The sequence below is a fragment of the Meriones unguiculatus genome, chromosome 21, assembly GCF_030254825.1.
Source record: "Meriones unguiculatus strain TT.TT164.6M chromosome 21, Bangor_MerUng_6.1, whole genome shotgun sequence".
Classification (NCBI taxonomy): Eukaryota; Metazoa; Chordata; class Mammalia; order Rodentia; family Muridae; genus Meriones; species Meriones unguiculatus.
Window position 1 is genome coordinate 42,743,775 of NC_083368.1, and position 20,774 is coordinate 42,764,548.

Consider the following 20,774-nt stretch of genomic DNA (forward strand, 5'->3'; position numbering starts at 1 on the left):
ATTTTATTTTCTTATTCTCCGTGCCCCAATTATCAGCAACCCTGTGTGTCCTGTTGATAAATTAGGCATCTCAAGCTGTCATTTCTTATCTACCTTCTCTTGTCTTGTATTCCCAGGCACTGTCTAGTCAGTCTTTTCAGGGGGTTTGCTAGCTCTCCATGCCTTTCCACCAGTGTCCACTACTGTCAGTGGACAGTAGTATGAAATCTTCTTGTTTTTGCTTGGAATTTTACTTCATGGCTTCTAAATTGGACTTAACTCCTCAAAAATCTGGTAAATCTCTTTTCAAATTTCTGTATTGCTGCTGGGAGTTATCTTTTTTAATTGATAGATTTGATCATGCTACTTCCTTGAATATGAAGTTTATGTCTATATGAGGGTTTTCTGCTTAGGCTTACAGTATGATCTTGTACATCTTCAGGTGCTAATTGACGAGAATTGGCCCACAGAAGTCTCATGTTTTCTAAATTATTTTCTACTCTGTAGAGGCAACATGGCTGCTCTGGCATCCAAAGATCTCTGACAGAATGAGTCAGAGATAGGATATGCCAACTCTCATGAGAATGGCACAGGATAAAAGAGGCTACTTAACATTAGAGAGACGAAGAGAGAGGGGTGATGTGGTGTATGTGTGGCAGTTTTAGCCGGTCAGTTTTACAGACAGATTACAGAGAACACAAGCTATATACAGGTGAAGACAGAACAAGCCAGAGAACGAGGAGGAACCAAAAGATTAGAACATATTGCCAAAGTTGTTATGAAGCCAGGCAGAGAAATTCAGTCAGAAGCTGAGAGAAGTCAGATTGAATCAGTCATCTTGGAAGATGAGATTGTATGCAGGCTGGAAGCTTCAAGGCCTAGGCCTAGGGGTAGAACAGAGAAGAGAACGCTCTGGGCCCAGCTCAAGCCGTGTTATTTCCACAGCTTGTGTATGGTGCTCATCTCATGACTTCACCTGAGGGAATAAAAGCGACCCTACACCACTCCCCAGCCATAGCTAACTGAAATAAGAATGGAAATCTGAACCAAGGCAGTCATTCTCCTTCTTACAACCTCTACACCAATGACTTGTGGGGTTATCATGTTTTGCTAACATAGGCTAAGAAGAAGCATACGGACTGGATAAAAAGGAAAGATAAGTGAAAAGCTGTGGACAATATTCTAGTCCTTTTCCAAGCTACTGATTCATTCATATTGTTGAATTTTACAAAACCTCTGTATCTTCTTACTAAACAACAACCTCGTTTAATTATTTATTTTATTGTTAGCTTTACCTCGTGGATTTCTGACTTTTGCAATCAAGGAACTCTTAATGATTATGACTATCAACAAACTGAGTTTAAAAAAAACAACATTTAAATTTGTTTCATTGCTTTTTTTTCTGCCTCTACTATCCACTATAGCTCCTAAAGACAAGAAAACATTTCCTTTTTTGAAGTATTATTATTATTACTAGTATTAGTTACAATTTATTCACTTTGTATCTCAGTTGTAGCTCCCTCCCTCATCTCCTCCCTCTCCCCCTCCCTTCCTCTTCCTCCCCTATCATTCTACCCTAGTCCGCTGATAGAGAAGTCCTCCTCCCCTCCTCCCCTAGCTATCGGGTCCCATCAGGATTGTCTGGATCCTCTTCCTCTGTGGGCTGACTTGGTCACCCCACCAGGCAGAAGTGATCCAGGAGCAGGCAACTGAGTTCATGTCAGAGACTGTCTCTTCTCCCACATGGAGACTGAGTTGTTTAGGGTTGTCTCTTCTCCCACATGGAGACTGAGTTGTCTCTGTTTTAGTCCTTTTTATATGGTTTTAATAGAGTATTATGGACTGTATACTGTACAATAAAGATTTATTTGTTAGAGTTTTGGAAGCTGAGAACTCCATAGTCACCAGGCTGGTGTTGACACCAAAACACAGCTCTCACCTCAAGGAAACAATAATTTGTTCTATAGCTAAATATGAGTGACAATGCCCCAGGAAGATAGATTCAGGTTCCCCCAAAGCCATATAACAGTTAACGAAGTTTTAGAGTGATAGAAAAAAGAATAACCCAAGATAATTTGGCTATGGTCTTCAATATTTTAACTCTTCATAATAACAAAGTTTAGTCATTTAGCCTCGTAGAATATTTCATGTAAATTGTTCCCCCAGCCACCACAGTTTTTACTTCCTCTGGGTACTTCATTTCACACTAGCAATCTGTCAAAAACCTCTTTACTGTTTCACCTCATGGCTGAAGGCTGAGAGTCTGGAAAGGGATGGAGCAGAGGACAGGAAAGAAGAAGGACAGAGGAAAGGGAGAAGTACAAAAGACTAAAAATTTCCCTTACTTTAAAATACCACTCCCAAGACAACATACTCATTTCTACACTGTAGCATCAACTTATTCATGATACCTGATTGTTCATGAGTCATGACCTGATCATTACTTTGATTGCTGTCATGGCCTCTCAACGTTGTACAAAGGCCTCTAACACATGTTCTTTTGGGAACACTAGAAAATAGCAGTTGCCTCATGATTTTTGCCATTCTTTTCTAAGTATGCTTGTTTCTCAGAAAATGAGTCATAACATTTCATAGACTCTTTGGTTGTTGCTTCATATCCTGACATTACATTCTCAGCCTTGCTCTATTCTCCTCTCCCCTCCTTCTTCAGCTTGCACTACCTTGGCTGTCAATCTTTTGAGAATCTGAGCACAGGGGTCTTTCTGAGACTGATACTCCAACCAAGGACCATGCATGGAGATAACCTAAGACCTCTGCACAGATGTAGCCCATGGCAGTTCAGTATCCAAGTGGGTTCCATTGTAATAGGAACAGGGACTGTCTCTGACATGAACTGATTGGCCTGCTCTTTAATTACCTCCCCCTGAGGGTGAAGCAGCATTACCAGGCTACAGAGGAAGACAATGCAGCCACTCCTGATGAGACCTGATAGACTAGGATCAGAAGGAAGGAAAAGAAGACCTCCCCTATGGGTGGACTTGGGGAGGGGCATGCATGCAGAGGGTAGAGGAAGGGAAGGATTGGGATGGGAGGAGGAAGGGAACCACAGGAGGGTCGGTCTACAAAGTGAATAAAGTGTAATTAATAAAGAATTAAAAAAAAACTTTAGAAACCTGGAGCATGACTTACTGTTGAAAAAAAAAGAATATCCCCATTCACCATGCTGCTTTCTGACTCCTTTGATGTTATACCGTAAACACCTGAATTAACACTCTTTGTTTACATCAGAGCACCTCCACCCGTGTACAGGAATGCTTTGGACTGTCCTCCCAGCCCAGACTCTCCTTCATATTTTAATCCACTCTCTGCTTTTCTTCAAAACCTACAAGATTTGTTTACTATGGCTTCCTCTGCAGCATCATTTCCCCTTCAGTGATCAGGCTTTTCAGTCTGAATTTTGTTCCCCAAACTCTACCACAAGTGCTTAGTCAAAATTACTAACCATCTTTAATTTGCTGTGCCCTGTGGTTTGCTACTTGTGGGTCTCTCTTTTAGCCATTTGGTACCTTGGACACATTAGATCATTTCTTCTTTCTTGAAACATATTATCTCTTAGAAGACTTTTAGATTCTTACATTCCCTATACTCTAGCATTTTCTCACCTCTCTTTCTTTCTTGAATCATTTTGTATTCAACTATAAATATTAAAACTAGAGACTCATACTCCAACCAAGGACTATTCATGGAGATATCCTAGAACCCCTGCACAGATGTAGCCCATGGCAGTTCAGTGTCAAAATGGGTTACAAAGTAATGGGAAGAAGGACTGCCTCTGACATAATCTGATTGGCCTGCTCTTTGATCACCTCCCCCTGAGGGGGGAGCAGCCTTACTAGGCCACAGAAGATGACAATGCAGCCACTTCTGATGAGAACTGATAGTCTAAGAAAGAAGGAGAGGAAGACCTCCCCTATCAGTGGACTTGGGGAGGGGCATGCATGCAGAAAGGGGAGGAAGGGTGGGATCGGGAGGGGAGGAGGAAGGGGCTTATGGGGGGATACAAAATGAATAAAGTGTAATTAATAATAATAATAAAATGAAAATAATAAATATAAGCCATTTTGGAACATTTAAAAAAAACTGACCCATTTTTCCCATCCATGCAGCTATTTTCTCACTCCTTTTGTCTTGTATAGTGGGAAACTTCAATCACTTGATTTCCTTTTTCTGCATACACATATGACCCCTCACAAAGGCCTATTGATTCTTTCAAAATGTAGTGTAAGCTGCTCACTATGCAGTATGCACCGCCACTGCTTCAGAACACTGCTCCTGTTATCACTGACTCTCTCTTAAACGAAAAAGGCATCCTTACTAGACACCTCTGGTAGGTTCACTATCTAGTCTATGCTATACTGGGGAAATAGGATAACCTTCTAAATATACAAAATGTACCATGCCATCTTCTTGCTTAAAAAACTTCAAATACAATGAAATTTCATTTCAAATATTCTAAACCCTATTATTTCTAATCATGAGTATGTATGTATGTATGTATGTATTTATAAAGTCGTGTAATCTCTTGCAATGCTTTCCAACCTATGGATTTTATTATCCTACCTATTATTCTACCTTTAACTTTTTCCTATTTGTGATCCATTCATTGGCCTTTTTCCCTCAGGTCCTTAAACAGGTAAAGTTATTTTCCACTTAAGTATTTTGAATACATGATTTCTTCTTCTCCTAAGAGCTCTCCATGATTAGCACTTTGTATCTTAGGTTCCTTTAATTGTTAATATCTCAGCAAAAATCTTTCCTCCCTGCAGGGGTATTTATATAAAACAGTAGCCTCCAGCAAACTGAAAATCCCCATCACATGACAATCATTTCCTCATAGCAGTTGTTACAGATGGCATCTTTCCTTCTCTTGTTATCTTTCTCTTTCACTAGAGACTAAAGACTTAAGGATATTTTGTTCATTTGTTTTTGCAACAATGTATTCTGGTATGTATTTTCATGATACATAACAATTTTTTATTAAATGTTAATAATAGAAAAAAATATTTGTCTTTTAATAACCAAACACCATATACTTGTGTCTGTGTTGTAGTCTAATACCCTAGAACACAACAATGTTTCAAATTCAGGGCCATTAGGGAATCATATCTGCATGCTATCTTCTGAGTACAAGATCATAGGAAACTTCTGTAAAGATGGAAAGGCAAGTTTCTGTTCAATTGAGTGCAAATTATCAAATAATTTTATAAAAATAACTGTTTAGTACTGTTGTTTTCCACATGTAAAACAGCTTTGTGGGGTTGGCAACGTAGCTCAAGGGGTAGAGACATTTACTGACAATCCTGATGACCCAAATTTGATCCCCAGAACCCACATAGTGAAAAGAGAAAACAAACTTCTAAAAGTAGTTCTCCAGCCTGAACACATATGATGTGGTGTAGATACACACGCATACACACAATAAATACAATACAATAGAAAAATTATGTCATTAAGTATAAACTCAAAATATTTCATTATTTTATAACAATTTATCCATAATTATCCATTGATTTATCAAAATTTTACTCATAATCTAGTATATGTCAGGCATGAAGCTCTAAAGATATAACAATGAACAAAATAGAAAAAATAAAATCATTTGCTTTCAATGAATTCATGGTTCAGAGAGATTAATGCTTCTCCAGAATTCTGATTTAATTAGTAATGCTTAAACTTTGGTATATAATTTTCTAAAATCACTTTTGGTGATTCTAATATGTTGTTAGACCTGAGAATATCTTCTTATTTTTTAACTGTGAAAATCTTATGGCTACACTTTTTTTTCTCTAAATGTGAGCTATCTTTCGACAGCTACAACTTTTTTAAAATTCACATTGCAGTAGGTAGAACTGAAAGTGAGATGTGAAATCTTATTTTATAATGATCTATTTTTCTTTGTGAGAATCTACTCCAACTGAATCCATTTGAAGAAGTAGACCAGTTAGAATTCTCATCCACTTAAAACACAAACGTGTAAATTGAAGGCAAAAAGAAAATTAAAAAAGAACAGAAAGTATCTTTGTAGTTTTCCCTTTTCAAGTAACCACTATACTGTAAGATTGGAAAATTCCTTCTTCCTCTTTGTGTTCTCTTTGCTTTGTATATTTAGCATTTGGTATTTATAGCATCTGATTGCATGGAGAACTATTCATAGTGATGACTTTCATAAATAGATAGTTTATATTTTTAATTTATTTATTACCTTTTAAAAAAATGTGCATTGATATTTTGCCTGCATGTATATATGTGTGAGGGTTTCGATCCCCTGGTATTGGAGTTACAAACAATTGTGAGCTGCCATGTGGATGCTGGAAATTGAACTGGGGTCTATCTGAAAAAGCAATCAGTGCTCTTAACCACTGAGCCATCTCTCCAGCCCCCAACTTTGCATTCTTTAATGGTGTTCAAGAACTTAAATCCTACATGAGTACAATCTATATTCACTCTTACAACACATTTTTTGCATACTGTGGTAAAATATAAATAGAACATTTTTAACATCAATGGAGGAATATAGACATTTGAGCATTACTTTAGATAAGAAAGGGAAATTTTCATCACTTCAGAAAGTTACACTGTCCTCTTTTTGTCATACTTTTTACATAGTAAATACTCTGAGCCCACACAGGAATAACTTGCCTATTCCTGAGCTTGTTTTTAAGAAGCACTGTACGTGTGTGCTGTGTCTGATTCCTTTCCAACATGCTCTCTTTAGTTATTCATGTTGTGTAACATGGCATCCTCTTTTTCTACTGCTGAGTAGTATTTCATTGTATAAGTAGGACATTGATTAATGTCACATCAATGGATATCTGACTTATTTTTGTTGTTAACATTTGTGTGCAGGTACAAATACGGACTTCCATTTTCACTTTATGAAGAAATCCTCGGAGCAGAAAACTTAGCCTTAGGACTGGGACATATTTTACTTGATAAGAACAGGCTTAAGCCTTTTATTCAAACTGCCTTTGCTTTGCCATTTTGCACACGTCCTGGCAGCTTAGGAAACTTCCTGTTGGGCTGCATCTGTTCTAATATTCAGTGTTATAACTTTGAACCTTAAGGTATTCTAAGAACTGTGATGTTTTTCCACTGTGTCTCCATGTTGCATTTCCCCACTAACTACTAAGCTAGAAATACTCTTTCATAATGTCCATAGTACTTTTCACTTCTACAATTTCCACTTGGTTCTTTTATGTAATGTCACTTTTCTTTTGATGCTTGCACATTTATTCACTCATTTAGATCATCTTTGATCATGAACATCTGTATAATCATCTCTTTTAAAGTTCTTGGTTGATAATTTTAACATCTAGCTTGGGATCTGTCATTGACACCTTTATCTTCTGTCTACGGGTTATATATTTTGGTTTCTTAGCATTTCTACTATTTTAAAATTGCATAGTAGATTAGTAGATATTTTGAATGATACATTGTGAAGAATTTAAATTTTTAAATAATTTTCTATACCTTTATCTTCTGTCTACGGGTTATATATTTTGGTTTCTTAGCATTTCTACTATTTTAAAATTGCATAGTAGATTAGTAGATATTTTGAATGATACATTGTGAAGAATTTAAATTTTTAAATAATTTTCTGGGAAGTGTTGATTTTTAGGTTATCCAGATAGTTAAATAGCCAGAGATTTTCTCAGATTAGTGAAGGCTGAACTTATATATTGTTTCAACTTACACATTGTTATGAAAATTTTTGCCCACATTTTTAAGCTTAGTTTTGACCTTTATCTTAGACTACTAATGTATTCAAGAAACTTAGTCTAATGTTAACTAGTTTGTTGTCATTACTAAAAGAAAAGCTTTCTCTTTACATGGTTTCTTATTATAATTTTTCAAAAACACATCACAGGGGTCTTCCCAGAGACTCACACTCCAACAATTACCATGCATGGAAATAACCTAGAACCCCCTTGGATACTATGGCAGTTTAGTATCCAAGTAGGTTACATAGTACAGGGAAGAGGGACTGCCTCTGACATAATCTGATTGGCCTGCTCTTTGATCACCTCCCCATGAGGAAGGAGCAGCCTTACCAGGCCACAGAGGAAGACAATGCAGCCACTCCTGATGAGATCCGATAGACTAAGATCAGAAGGAAGGAGAAAGGGACCTCCCTTATCAGTGGACTTGGGGAAGGGCATGTGTGAAGAAGGGGGTGGGAGGGTGTGATCAGGAGGGAAGAAGGGATGGTCTTTTGGGGGATACAAAGTGAATAAAGTGTAATTAATAAAAAAATCAAGGTTAACCAAAAATAAATAAATAAATAAATAAATAAATAATGGTTTCATTTTACAGAAAAAAAACCCCACATCAAACATTTATAAAATGGCAGTGTTACAATGGATAGAAATTCTTTAAAAGTGAGAATAGTGAGATTTTGTTCTTTTTTTTTTCTGTTTTGTTTTTTGGTGATTTTTTGGAGACAGGGTTTCTCTGTGTGGCCTTGGCTGTCATGGACTCACTTTTGTAGACCAGGCTGGCCTCAAACTCACAGAGATGCAAATGCCTCTGCCTCCCTGAGTGCTGTGATTACAGGAGTGTGCCATTGTGCCCGCCTTCTTTCTTTACTTTTTAACCAACTGTATTCACAAACTTAGACAAAGCGAGTAGCTTTAGGATACTGTCTGGAGGACCCAGGTCTCTAGATTTCTCGGTTGATTCTCAAATTCATGAAGTGCCTAACAATGAATTGAAAGATCTCCAAGGTTAACTTTCAAAGCATGGCATCACCTCACTCAGGGGCAGATAATATCAGATATCTCAGTCAAGCTTATCTTTTGGGGAGGGAGACACCAGTGACATCACTCAAGCCTATCTCTTGGGAAGGGAAGATGCTGGTGACATCACTCAAGTTTGCATCCTGGGGAGGGAAGACACCCTGTGACAGTGACATTTCTACCTTAGGCAGACACAGCAGGACTCTTTCATCATTGTTAAAGTTATTTATGTAAAACTGTGTTTGTTTCTTAGTTTCTCTCTTACCCTGGCTCTTACAAAAATAATGAGACTCTAATATATTATTTCAACAAGCTTCACAGCACAAGAACCGAGCAGTTATTAATCTATTCTTAACCTTATAAGCTAATTTGGCTTCCTTCCAATGTGTATCCCAGAGATACTTGTACTTTGTAGCTTTCTTTGCTGAGTTCTATCTCCCAACACCTCCTGGACATCTGCCCATGACTGAATCCTCTACTTCCTTTTCTAATTTCTCCTCTCTTGGATGGCAGGCAGTCTAGCCCTATTCTCTTTCCTGCTCCATTGGCTACAAGCTGCTTTATTGGCGTATCGGGGGAGAGTTGGGGACAGAAGATTCTTGCAACAAGGATTGTAACCAGATATATGGGGTACAGAAATCAGCATTTGAATCACACAATAACCTTAGGCCTACAGGTCATCACGGGCTGCTATTAGCTTTTGTGAAGTGGGGGAGGAGGAGTTTCAGTTTCATTCAGTTTCTAGAACCAGAAAATGATGTAGATAAGTAAAAGAAATGTTATCACACAAATCTATAACCTAATTCTAAAATAAATTTTATCTACAGTTTTTCTTTTACTTTTGAGATTATAATTACACCACTTTTGCCCTCCCATTTCTCCTTCCAAACCCTTTTGTTTACCCATCCTTAATCAATTTCAAGGCCTCTTTTTAAAAATTAATTGCTATTACAGGACTCTTTCCTGAGGCTGATACTCCAACCAAGGACCATGCATGGAGATAACCTAGGACCCCTGCACAGATGTAGGCCATGGTAGTTCAGTGTCCAAGTGGGTTCCATACTAATGGGAAGAGGGACTGCCTCTGACATGAACTGATTGATCTGCTCTTTAATTACCTCCCCCTGAAGGGGAAGCAGCATTACCAGGCCACAGAAGAAGACAATGCAGCCACTCCTGATGAGACCTAATTGACTAGGATCAAAAGGAAGGAGAGGTGGACCTCCCCTATCAATGGACTTGGGGAGGGGCATGCATGCAGAGGGGGGAGGAAGGGAAGGATTGGGATGGGAGGAGGGAGGGAACCACAGGGGGGATACAAAGTGAATAAAGTGTAATTAATAAAGAATTTTAAAAAATTAATTGCTATTGCATGCATATATGTTATATATATTAATGTTGGTGTGTGATAGTCTGCTTATTCAGTATTCAGTTGCATGGCTGTAGCACAATACTGATTTAATGTTGTTTATTCTGGGTTAGCAGTTTTCTTAAAAAGTGTAATGGGAAAAGGGGGCCATTTTAGTATAATAGACAGCAGTAACTTCAAAAAACGTCTCCATTCTTTTTATCTTTCAAATCCTGAAAACTCACAGAAAGCCGATTGAAAATGCCATAGTGATTGTCATATTGTTTGCAGTGATTTTAGAATTAGGGGGACTTTGACAGCCTGAATCTTCTGTGGATCTACCATCAGTAGGAAAATTTTATTCTTAAACCATAATGGGCCTTTTTGAAATGTGTGCTCGGTCAAAACATGAAGGTGGAAGTGCTTAATAGAGGGAAGATGCATTTTCAGGTGAAGTATTGCAGGATTATATTAATACACTGTTATATAGTCCTATTATTTGATCTTAGGTTATTTATGTATTTTAGAATTTTTCTTTTCTTTTCTTTTTTTTTTTTTAGAATTTTTATTTTCATAGATTAGAAAGGAAGGTTCATAGAAGCTGACCACAGCGGTAAATCCTCAAAAAAAATTAGAAAGCTTTTTAAAATTGCATCTTTCATTGCTCCCATGTAGAGTTCAGTTTTAATCATATCTCATGTGTGTAGAAAAATAAGTAGACCTCCCTATTAGGAAATGTTACATTTCACCGAGACTTGGGGAAAGAAAAAGGAACTAGCCTATGAAAGTAAAAAGTGAGATGTGCAGAAAGAGAAATGAGACTGCATTTATGAGATGCCAAAATAACCTTGAGGTTGTTTTTCAGAGACAGGACTAAAATGCTTCATATAAAGCCAACAAGAAAATGTCAACGTAAAGTTTTAAAATTCAACCAGGAATATTTAACAATAGTGAGACATTTCTAAGAATCCCATGTCTTCATGGACTAAGCTGAGTTTTAACAAAGTCTTCTAAGCCCTGGTTTTAATGGTTCTAACAGGGAATAGGCTTTGTACATATTTGCTAGATGTAAAATCCCTGCATTTTTTGGGTAGCATGAGAGTCCCCAGATTTTTAAGACTGTACTGTGGAGTCACCCATTTATTTGGTTGCAGTCCCATGTAAGTTCATTGCCAATTGCCAGAAAGCATCAGGCATATATAACTGAAACACACAGTAGCAGCATCTCGAATATGATTTGGGATAAAAATAATCAATAATGTAGAAACACAGATTTTGTGTGGTTTGCTAGTGTTTTAAATTGAAAAATTAATTCATACAATATATTTTGGTCCCGTTGTGATGCCTGATTAGCATTACTCAGATTTAGGGCATTTACACAATATTAAAGGAAACATTAAGAATAGGTGCCAAAGGCCAATAGGCAAAGGACACAGGTGATCCATAAATATATTAAATGAAAATTTTCTGAGAACCTGTGGAGGTTTCAGTAGTAATCAAAAAGCTGAAAATTAAAAACATCTATCTGATTGTTAACATAAGTTAATAAATAATTGCATGATTAAAAATAACATTCAATATCTTTCAGTTGAAAAGAAATAAGTATTCTTATCCTTAATGTAATGTCTTTCAGACCAAAAAATGTTAACTAAGCATCAGTAGACTTAAAAAAAATATGTGTGCTCTTTCAAGTGTTTAGGAGGCTTTAATCAAGACCTAATCCAAAAGATACCCATTTTTAAAACGTCATATAATTAAGAGACTTTCATAGATACCTAGGATTAGGGAAATTAATCTGGCATCAATATGTAGCGAAATACGACACCTTTGAAATTATAGAAACAAAAATGTTTATAATGCTAAAACATGTCTAGAACAAATATGCTGGGAAATATATGGAATTGATTTTTAATAATATTAGCATCACAGAAAATTCATTTGCATTATTTGCGATTGTAATTGTGTGTGTGTGTGTGTGTGCACACGCACGTATGCACCACAAAAGTGCAGTTGCAGCAGGCCAGAGGAGTGGGAATCTCCTAAAATTGGTAGTGTGAGTTGTCAATGACAGGTTCCAGCCAATTTTACTGTAGCCCTCAGCAAGAGCAGTAAGCTCTCTTGACTCTTGAGCCCATGGAAAACAGTTTTTTTAATACTCCCGGTGCTTTACAAACTATACAAACTGTCTTTTTTGTTGTTGTTGTTTCTGTTTTGTTTTGTTTTCCGAGATAGCTGTAGACCAGGCTGAGCAAACTCACAAAGAGAGCCTCTGCCTCTCCAAGCTCTGGGCTTATAGGCATATGCACCACGCCGCTGTGCCCAGCACAAACTATCTTTTATAATGCAAAAAAGGAGATAACATGTGCATATATGCATACATGTCTGTAAATCATATATTTCCATAATATATATGCAATTTATTATAATAATGTACAAACACATATATAGTCAATGTGATGTTTGTACATATATAAATAATATACACAAACGTCTAAATGGGGATGATGACGTCAATTTGGGTTTCAGTGCATTGATTTTGCTGTAGTAAAATCCATTTAACACTGAGCTAGAGACGTGATCATAAGTGGATGTACTAGTAGAAGGCCCTAAGAATTTCACACGAGAAATTTGAAGAGAAAAAGGCTTGAAAGCAAAAGAGAATTTGCATAGGAAATAAAAGACTGTCAACGCATTTACTGAATGCAGAAGAACTGTAACTTTTCCACTAAACAAATGGAAGACATTTTTTTGGTATTCTTGGAACATAAAATGTCCTCCAAATATGGTTGGAGGCAGGAATTGTGAGTTTCACAATGGCAGGAAAGTACCCATAAAACTATTCTACTTTTCATTTTCAGTATAGTTTTCAATAAGGTACACAGGACAATCACGGTTTTTAAGAAATAAAATAGGCTTCTGCTAGAAGCCTGTACTTTGCCAAACTGTACTTTATGTAATTATTTAGAGCATTCTGAAGACAGGCTGAGCTAAACTGTGTTCAGCAAGTTAAGTATATTACATGCATTTTTACTTAATGAAAATTTTAAGTTACAACGAACTTTTAGAATCTCATCAAAGATCACCCTTCTCTCTCTGTATATGAAGTTATACTTCTGTTTTTTTTTTTTTTTTTAGATAGACATCTTTCAGGAATAAAATAAAAAGTTTAAATTAAAGAAATTTAAGAAATGAATGCAGGAAAACTACTTGTTTTCCAGAAACTCTGAATTAAGAAAACATTGTAGGCTAGTGAGCATGCTCAGCAATCTCACTTGTACCTGATCTCACTCTGCGGATCCCACTGTGAAAGGAGAGAGCTGACTCCCGAGAGTTGTTCTTTAATTCACATACACGCATGCGCTCACACACACACTCACGCACATTCATGCGCATGTACGCACGAGACCAGGGGCGGATGCTAACTGACCAGTTCTATTATTCTTTGCCTTGCTCCTTTGAGACCGAGTGTGTTGGGCTGGCAGCAAAGCCTTGGTGATGCTCTTGCATGTCCTCTCCACATGGCACCCGTGCCCATGCTCAGTTTTATTTTTTTTGTTTTTAATCAGCGACTGGGAAATGCAAATACTCTCTGTGATATCTTCATACTTTTCAAACAACTTGAAATTTACATTTCAAGCTATTATCATTATCAGTGCCGTTAATATTTGCAGTAAATCTTTAAAGTGAAATTCATTCTTCAAGTGAAACTTTGTAACTCATTCTGCACACTGCTAAAATTTCAGGCCAAACCGGTATAAAAGCTGTGGGTCAGCAATGATACTTTATACTTGCATTGTATCAGATTTATTCTTCTGCTTAAATAATATTTAAATCGGTCATGCTTCAAGGTGGAATTTCGAATTTTAAATGTTAAAGAGACAGTCCCCGTGAGACATTTTAGAGAGCCCCCGAGGCATCCTCTCTGCTTTCCTCGTAAGATCCAGCCTAGGTTTTTGAAGCCGTTGTTCCTCTCACCTATCATCCCATAGGAGAGCAGCCTGTGGCAGATGTGTTTCTCAAGTGTTAGGAAACACTGAGTCCAGGATTGCTTTCCAACGTGTATAGACGGAACCGTAACCTTGTGAAATGTGAGCCTGACTCCTAGCAGAGAAAAATCTGGATTCCAGGGCGTTCGGACTCAGGAGGAGGATTCATTTGGGATGCTATGGCTGTCACTTGTTTGGCTCTGACATCTGGAAGACAGAAGGGTGCATGTTTGGTTGTGTGAGTTGGCACAGAATCTGCCCTTATTTTGACCTTTCTGTCGTTAGCATCCAGATTGAAGACATGTTTCTTCCCTTTGGCCGAAGCTCAACAAGTGAGGTTTAAAGGGTAGGTTGGCTTGAGATTCACAACGTATATAACAATATTAATAGTTTCAGTGTTGCAGTGAACGGCTGTGCCTGCCTTGGCTGTAGACACTCTTATTTTAAAGAATAAGTTGTCAGGAGTTGATTACAATTTTGTCATCCACAACTCTCCCTTCCCTCTCCGTTAAGCCTCCTTATTTGGGCTAGCGAGGTTCCTGATTCAAAAAAGGGAAAACTGTGGTTTCTCACAGAAACATGATACCTGTTCCACGCCTCCCAAAGAGTTCAGGCTCAGGGATAATTTCTTTCCATCTGTAATGTCAATAAACTGAAAACATCTACCTTTCTCCTTTACGTTACCTAATAAATTAATGTCACAAAATAAAAAATCCTTACACTTAGCCCATGTAGGAACTGTTGGTTTCTTAGTGAGTAAAAACTTATGATGATAAACATTCAGATTCTGAGCGCAATGTTTTTTTATATATTCCTACAATATATACGCTCCATTCCTTAGAACAAGTTTTCTAGCATTTTTTAAATTATTACTTTTAGTTTTTGAGATTGTAATTACATCACGTCTCCAATCCCTCTCCTCACTTCCTACTTACCCATATACCTTCCTTGCACTCTTTCAAATTCATGGCCTTTTCCTTATTAATTGTTATTTTATGCATATGTGTATATACCTATATTTCTATATATAACCTTTTTGACCTGTATAATCTTAACTTATATGTGTGTTTTCAGGGCTGACCATTTGGTCTTGAATAGTCAATCGATGTGCTCCTCCTAGAAGACTATTTTTTCTGCTCTCAGCATTCCTTAGTTGCTATAGTTCTTTGTGTATGGTTGCAGCCTTGTTCCTTTCCCTGTCCTCTTTGACATGTCCATTAGTGTCATTCTTGTTCTGCTCATGTTTAGGCAGTCTGTAAGAACCTGTTTCTCTGGTTCCTGCAGACCTTTTGGCCCTCTTCCACAATTTTTGTTTGTTTGTTCATTTGGTTTTTTGTTTTGTTTTGTTGTTTTTCTTTTTTCCTTTTCTTTTTCTTTTCTTTCTTTCTTTCTTTCTTTCTTTCTTTCTTTCTTTCTTTCTTTCTTTCTTTCTTTCTTTCTTTTTTGAGAGAGGGTTTCTCTACATAGTCCTGGCTGTCTTAGAACTCATTTTGTAGATCAGGCTGGCCTCAAACTCAGAGATCAGCTTGTCTCTGCTGGGATTGAAGGCATTGGCCACTAGGCCCAGCTTGTTCCACAGTTTTAAAAATGGGATAATTCTCTGCTTCATTTACTTTTTTTTTAAATTAAGAAGAAGGCCTTGCTATGTATCCTCTGTTGTCCTGGAACTTGTTATCTCAGTCTAGCCTGAAACTTTAGATTTTCCCTTCTCAGTATCATTTTATCTTGAGATAAAATGTTTTGTAAACCTAACCTTTACATCTGTAGCAGGCTATTAGGACAAATGAAGAACTGAAATATATTCAAAAAATGATTGTTATGTTAGTAACTGAGTTGGGGAAACTGCTATTTTGTGCAAGGAGGCAGAAGGAGATTTTAAAAACAAATACTAACTTTATGCCTCATGAGTAAGTGCACCTGCTTCTTTCCTATAATGGGTTACCAGGGGAACCTTGTTTGCATCATGCAAAACATTGACCCAGAGCATAACAATAACCTGAAATATACCTACCTGTCTAACACCGGAGTGTCACAGCTCTTAAGTACTCTGTAGGTAGCAGAATATTGCATTAACAATTTGAAACACTGTTTTGTTCATGGAAACCACTGATGTTGGTTGAAATAACAATGCTGTGCAACCTAGACAGAAAACTGGTTGAACGAGATGATTTTATTGAAATGAATACCAGAGTTAGAAGAAAGAATGCTAAATATTGTGAACATTTTCTGTGTATCCAGGGGGGACTTTTCTTGAAATAGGTTGCTAAGGGATCCTGAAAACAGCTTATGAAATTAATGTCAAATATCTTTATGCTGATGCTTATCTCTGTGAGGTGTGTGTGTATGTTTGTGTGTACCTAAGATGATTTCCATTTCAGGCCTTTAAAGGCTGTCTCCATAGTGATGACCAACGAAAAGCAGGCATTTCACAGGTTTCTTTCTCAGAATATGCGGCACAGTCTTCTCCTTTCACGTCCTTCTGTTTTTTCCCCCATATGCCGTCATTGCCAGCCTCCATGGCAACAGCCGATGGGCTCCAGAGCATACCACCCTGCCCCTCTGTGTGTGCTCCTCTCCATGTGCCCTCGTGCACTCTGTGGTGTAATGAAACATCTGAGATCCTACATACCCAGGCAGTTGGCTTGATGCCTCAGACAACCTCCTTATCCTTCATGTCCTGTTAGCACTAACTGAAATTGTCCTACAGAAGAATTTACCTACCTAGGCCATCCATCCCCATCAAATATGCACGAGTGTTCTCTGATATGAGTTCCATAGGTATATTTTAAAACAGAAGCTTCCTGGTGGCATAGCCATTTATTAGCCAAGAGCCCTATCTATTAAACTGTACTTCTGAATACAGATTAGCTCTTTACAGCTCACAGAATGTTTTCATTAGAAAGATGGAATTTCATCCATGCATTTTGATATTTTATGCTATTTCTTACTAGGATTTGAAAAACTTTAGTTTTGGATTTTACTGCTTTAGAAACAATACTTAAATGATTTCTCTGTGTGTGGTGTTTAATTTCACCCCAGAGGATAAAGGAAAGCATTAAACATGAAATCTGTTCTCACAAAACTTGATTATTTTCTCAAACAATCATTTGCCGCACGCACCTTGATGAGATAATTGCTAAATGAAAAGAAATGAAAGGCAATCTAAAAAATACATGTACCCAGCAATTAACAGGCTATTTTTAAACATGCTAGCTTTCAGGGCATGGGACTGAGAATACATATTGATTTTTAAAAAATTTTTGCTTAGGAAAAAAGTAAAAATGAATAACACTTGTATCTAGCATATTTATGCAAGTATAAAGCAATGTTATCAGAATATTGGATAATTACCTCAATCCCTTAACAAACATATTCAGGGTACGTTTACTTTGGATGTACTTTATTTTTGTACTGGCCTGACATATTTGTGTTTAAGGTTTAATTACAAAAAAAAATTATATTGCTATCTTAATTTGAATTGATTGATTTGCCTAAGGTAAAGTGACATCAGTCATAAAATTTTCTAAATTCAAATGTTTGACTCAGAATAAACGTATGAATCAGTGAACAAGGAGGTCACACTGTCATATTCTTTAAATTCAGTTTAACTAGTCTTAGGAAAAACAGTTCTCCACTCTCTCTAACCCCCATAATGATCAGAAGAGAATGAAAGCTTAAGGTACTTACAGCCTTGAATTATTATAAATGTAATTCTATGTAAAGCTATTCCTTGTGAGTAAAGTCAGTAAAAAAAAAAAAGTGATTTTTTTAAAAAATAAATCCAAGCATAGATTAAAGGAAAGTAGAAAATTTGAAGTGAAATCAATATATTTAATGCTTTTATTTGAGGTTAAAAGAGACAAAACTTTTTTTTTAAGGGAAATTTAGGTGAGTAGATCAGAAATATAAAGGTATCAACATAACGTACATTTAATGATAACTGTGAGAATGAAGTAAGATCAAGACTATCCTGGTATTTAGGTGTTTATTTTATTTTGGTTGTTTTTGACTCCTTGGGACTTTAGTAATATTATTTGCTAGCATACATTGACATGCATATATCAATTATGTACATAGTGTTTAATATGGCATTTTCATACTTGTATATAATATGTTCTGATACTTTGATTATTTCTGAACTTTGGAGTTTCTCATAAGAAAATTTTAACTAAAAATCCATACTATTTTAATGCTGCATTAAAAATTCCTGGTTTAAACCCTGAAAGTCTCATGTAATCCAGTTCAACTTGATGTTTGGAACATGGTTCAGAGAGGTAATTTGAACTTGTCTATATTCACTTATTGTCATAATGTTGTGTTTTTATCGACGAATTCTGCAATTGTATATATGTTCCTTTCAATCTGGGGATCAAATGACGATGGAACTCTCCTGAGGGAAGGACTGAAGGAAAGCGTTGTCCTGAAAAGTTAATCAACCTGTGCCACCTTTGAGCTCAATCTCACTCATTGTGAAGAAAAACAAACATTGGTCTTCATCAATTTTACTACTTTTAAAATTTATTTTTAAAACAATTTATTTTATTTGGTTGAGGTTGTAATATGATTACACCATTTCCTCCTTCTCTTTCCTCCTTCCAAACCCTTGCACATAGCACCCTCCTTGCTCGCTTTCTGAATCACGGCTTCTTTTTTAGATGCTGGGCTGTCATGCTCCATTCTGTACAGGATGGAGTTTTACTAAGGAATTGAGCAACATCAATGCCGTCTTGAGGCATTCTCTTTATTGTACTTTACATAATAAGTCAGCGCAGGTAGATTTTAACATCCTATGAAGAACACTAAAAACGACCCTGTTCGTCTACCAGTTGTTTTTAGCACTTCCAGATCCAGATTGTTTGGGAAATTTCTGATTTTCAAAAACTAACTTCAAAATTCTATTCCACAGCTTTTGGTTTTCTTTACATGTCTACATTTTTTAAAATGTAATTTTTTTTTATTGCAGTATCAAGTTACTAGCTACAGCACATCTGCATTAACTCTGGTTTTCTGTTTGCCAAGTGCCATTTACATGTAACTGTCCAATATCAATTTCTCTTGATCCCTGTCTTAGGAGCAGGTGCTAGGTCTATTGCATTTTATGTAGGATATTAAGCTCTCACATAAAATGAGTGGTTTTTCTAGTGCCAGAATTGTGCTTTTCTCACAGAACTGTTTGAATCATGTCACTGTTGTTTTTCATGTTTCAAATCTGCAATAACCCTGGTTCAGCTTCAGATTGCACAAACAGCAGATCTTTTTTCGTTTTAGGTTGTTTTGCTGCAGTTCCAGTAACACGTGTGCAGTCATATTTTTTTAATTAACGTCCATGGGTCATCTGCTCTGTGTCCTTATTGTGGCTTTCACATCCTGACCCTGAGCCCTTAGCAGCCAGACTTTGCTCCTGCAAGTCTATAGTGCTCATTCTGATTCTGCCACCATGTTTGAGGAATGCCAGCCTGGTCCAGGGCTCCATTCTTAGGAAAGTGCAGGTGGTGCTCAAGGACTTCATCAATGAGGCCAGCTGGGACGTCAGCCCTGCGGTGTTAACCTGCGGAGAATGGAAATGTCTTACATCTCCTTGGCCCAGCTCACCCTGCGCTCTGAAGGCTTCATTGTGTACTGCCGGGACCACAGCCTGACCATGCGTGTGAACCTTGTCAACATATCCAAAAAAACAAAATGTGCTGAGAGTGCAGACATCGTTACATTAAAGGCTGAAGGTAATGAGGGTACCTTAGCACTAGGATTTGAAGCACCAACATCTAGAGGAACTTTCAGGCTGTGAAATGAAATTAATGGACTTATACACTGAACAACTTGGTATCCCAGAACAGGTGCACAGCTGTAACATGTCTTCTGGCGAATTTGCACCTATATGCCAAAACCTCAGTCATATTAGAGTTTTGTTGAAATATTCTGGGCAAAGGACAGGGTGACGTTTTCTGCAGGTGGAAAGCTTGGAAACATTAAATGGTCACAAACAAGTCATGTTGACCAAGAATAGGAAGCTGTGGCCATAGAGATAAATGAGCAAGTTCAGGTAACTTTTGCACTGAGGTACCTGAATTTTTTCACAAAAGCCACTATTTTGTCTCGGTATGCTTCAGCTGCACCTCGTGTTGTAGAGTGTAAAACTGCTGACAGGGGACACTGCAAGTGTCATTTGGCTCCCAAGATGAAAGATGAAGGGTCTTAGGCATTGATAAAGTCTGCAAAAACAAAGCCTTCGAGGACTGTTTCTGAGATGCCAGAATGTCTTTCTGGTCACCAAGTTTGTACTTCTTAAAAGGTCTACAGCCCTCTTTCTTTACAACCTTCTGTCTCCCCTACTTCTGCTCAGTGGGTTGAAAGGGAGATAGAAGTCTTTAAGAGCCCTAAAGAAAGTAGATTTGTTAAAAAAAAATCTCAGCCTACAGTACCCCCTTTGAATGGTTTAAGCTATAAGCACATTACAACAAATTGCAAACACAAACAAAGGAACAAACAAACAAACAAGTACCAAATCCAAACTAAACAAACAAAGGGGCCTATGAAAGAAATGACTGTTTTTCTAAGAATTTTGTAAGGAGAAGGGTACTCTGCTTTTGCTATTTCCTATTAGTCATGTCCACATTTTTTACTTTCTTCAGTGCTCCTCATCCTCAGCCAACCCTTTACTCTTCTTTCTCGCTTCTCAGTCACCTTCTTCAATGTTCAGCCACAAGT

The 20,774-nt window shown here is 37.2% G+C and overlaps 1 pseudogene; it reads left to right on the top strand.

The window, feature by feature from the left end:
* The first annotated feature begins 18,330 nt into the window (after nt 1-18,330).
* Nucleotides 18,331-20,265, top strand: LOC110540016 (proliferating cell nuclear antigen-like; annotated as a pseudogene).
* Nucleotides 20,266-20,774: the final 509 nt, after the last annotated feature.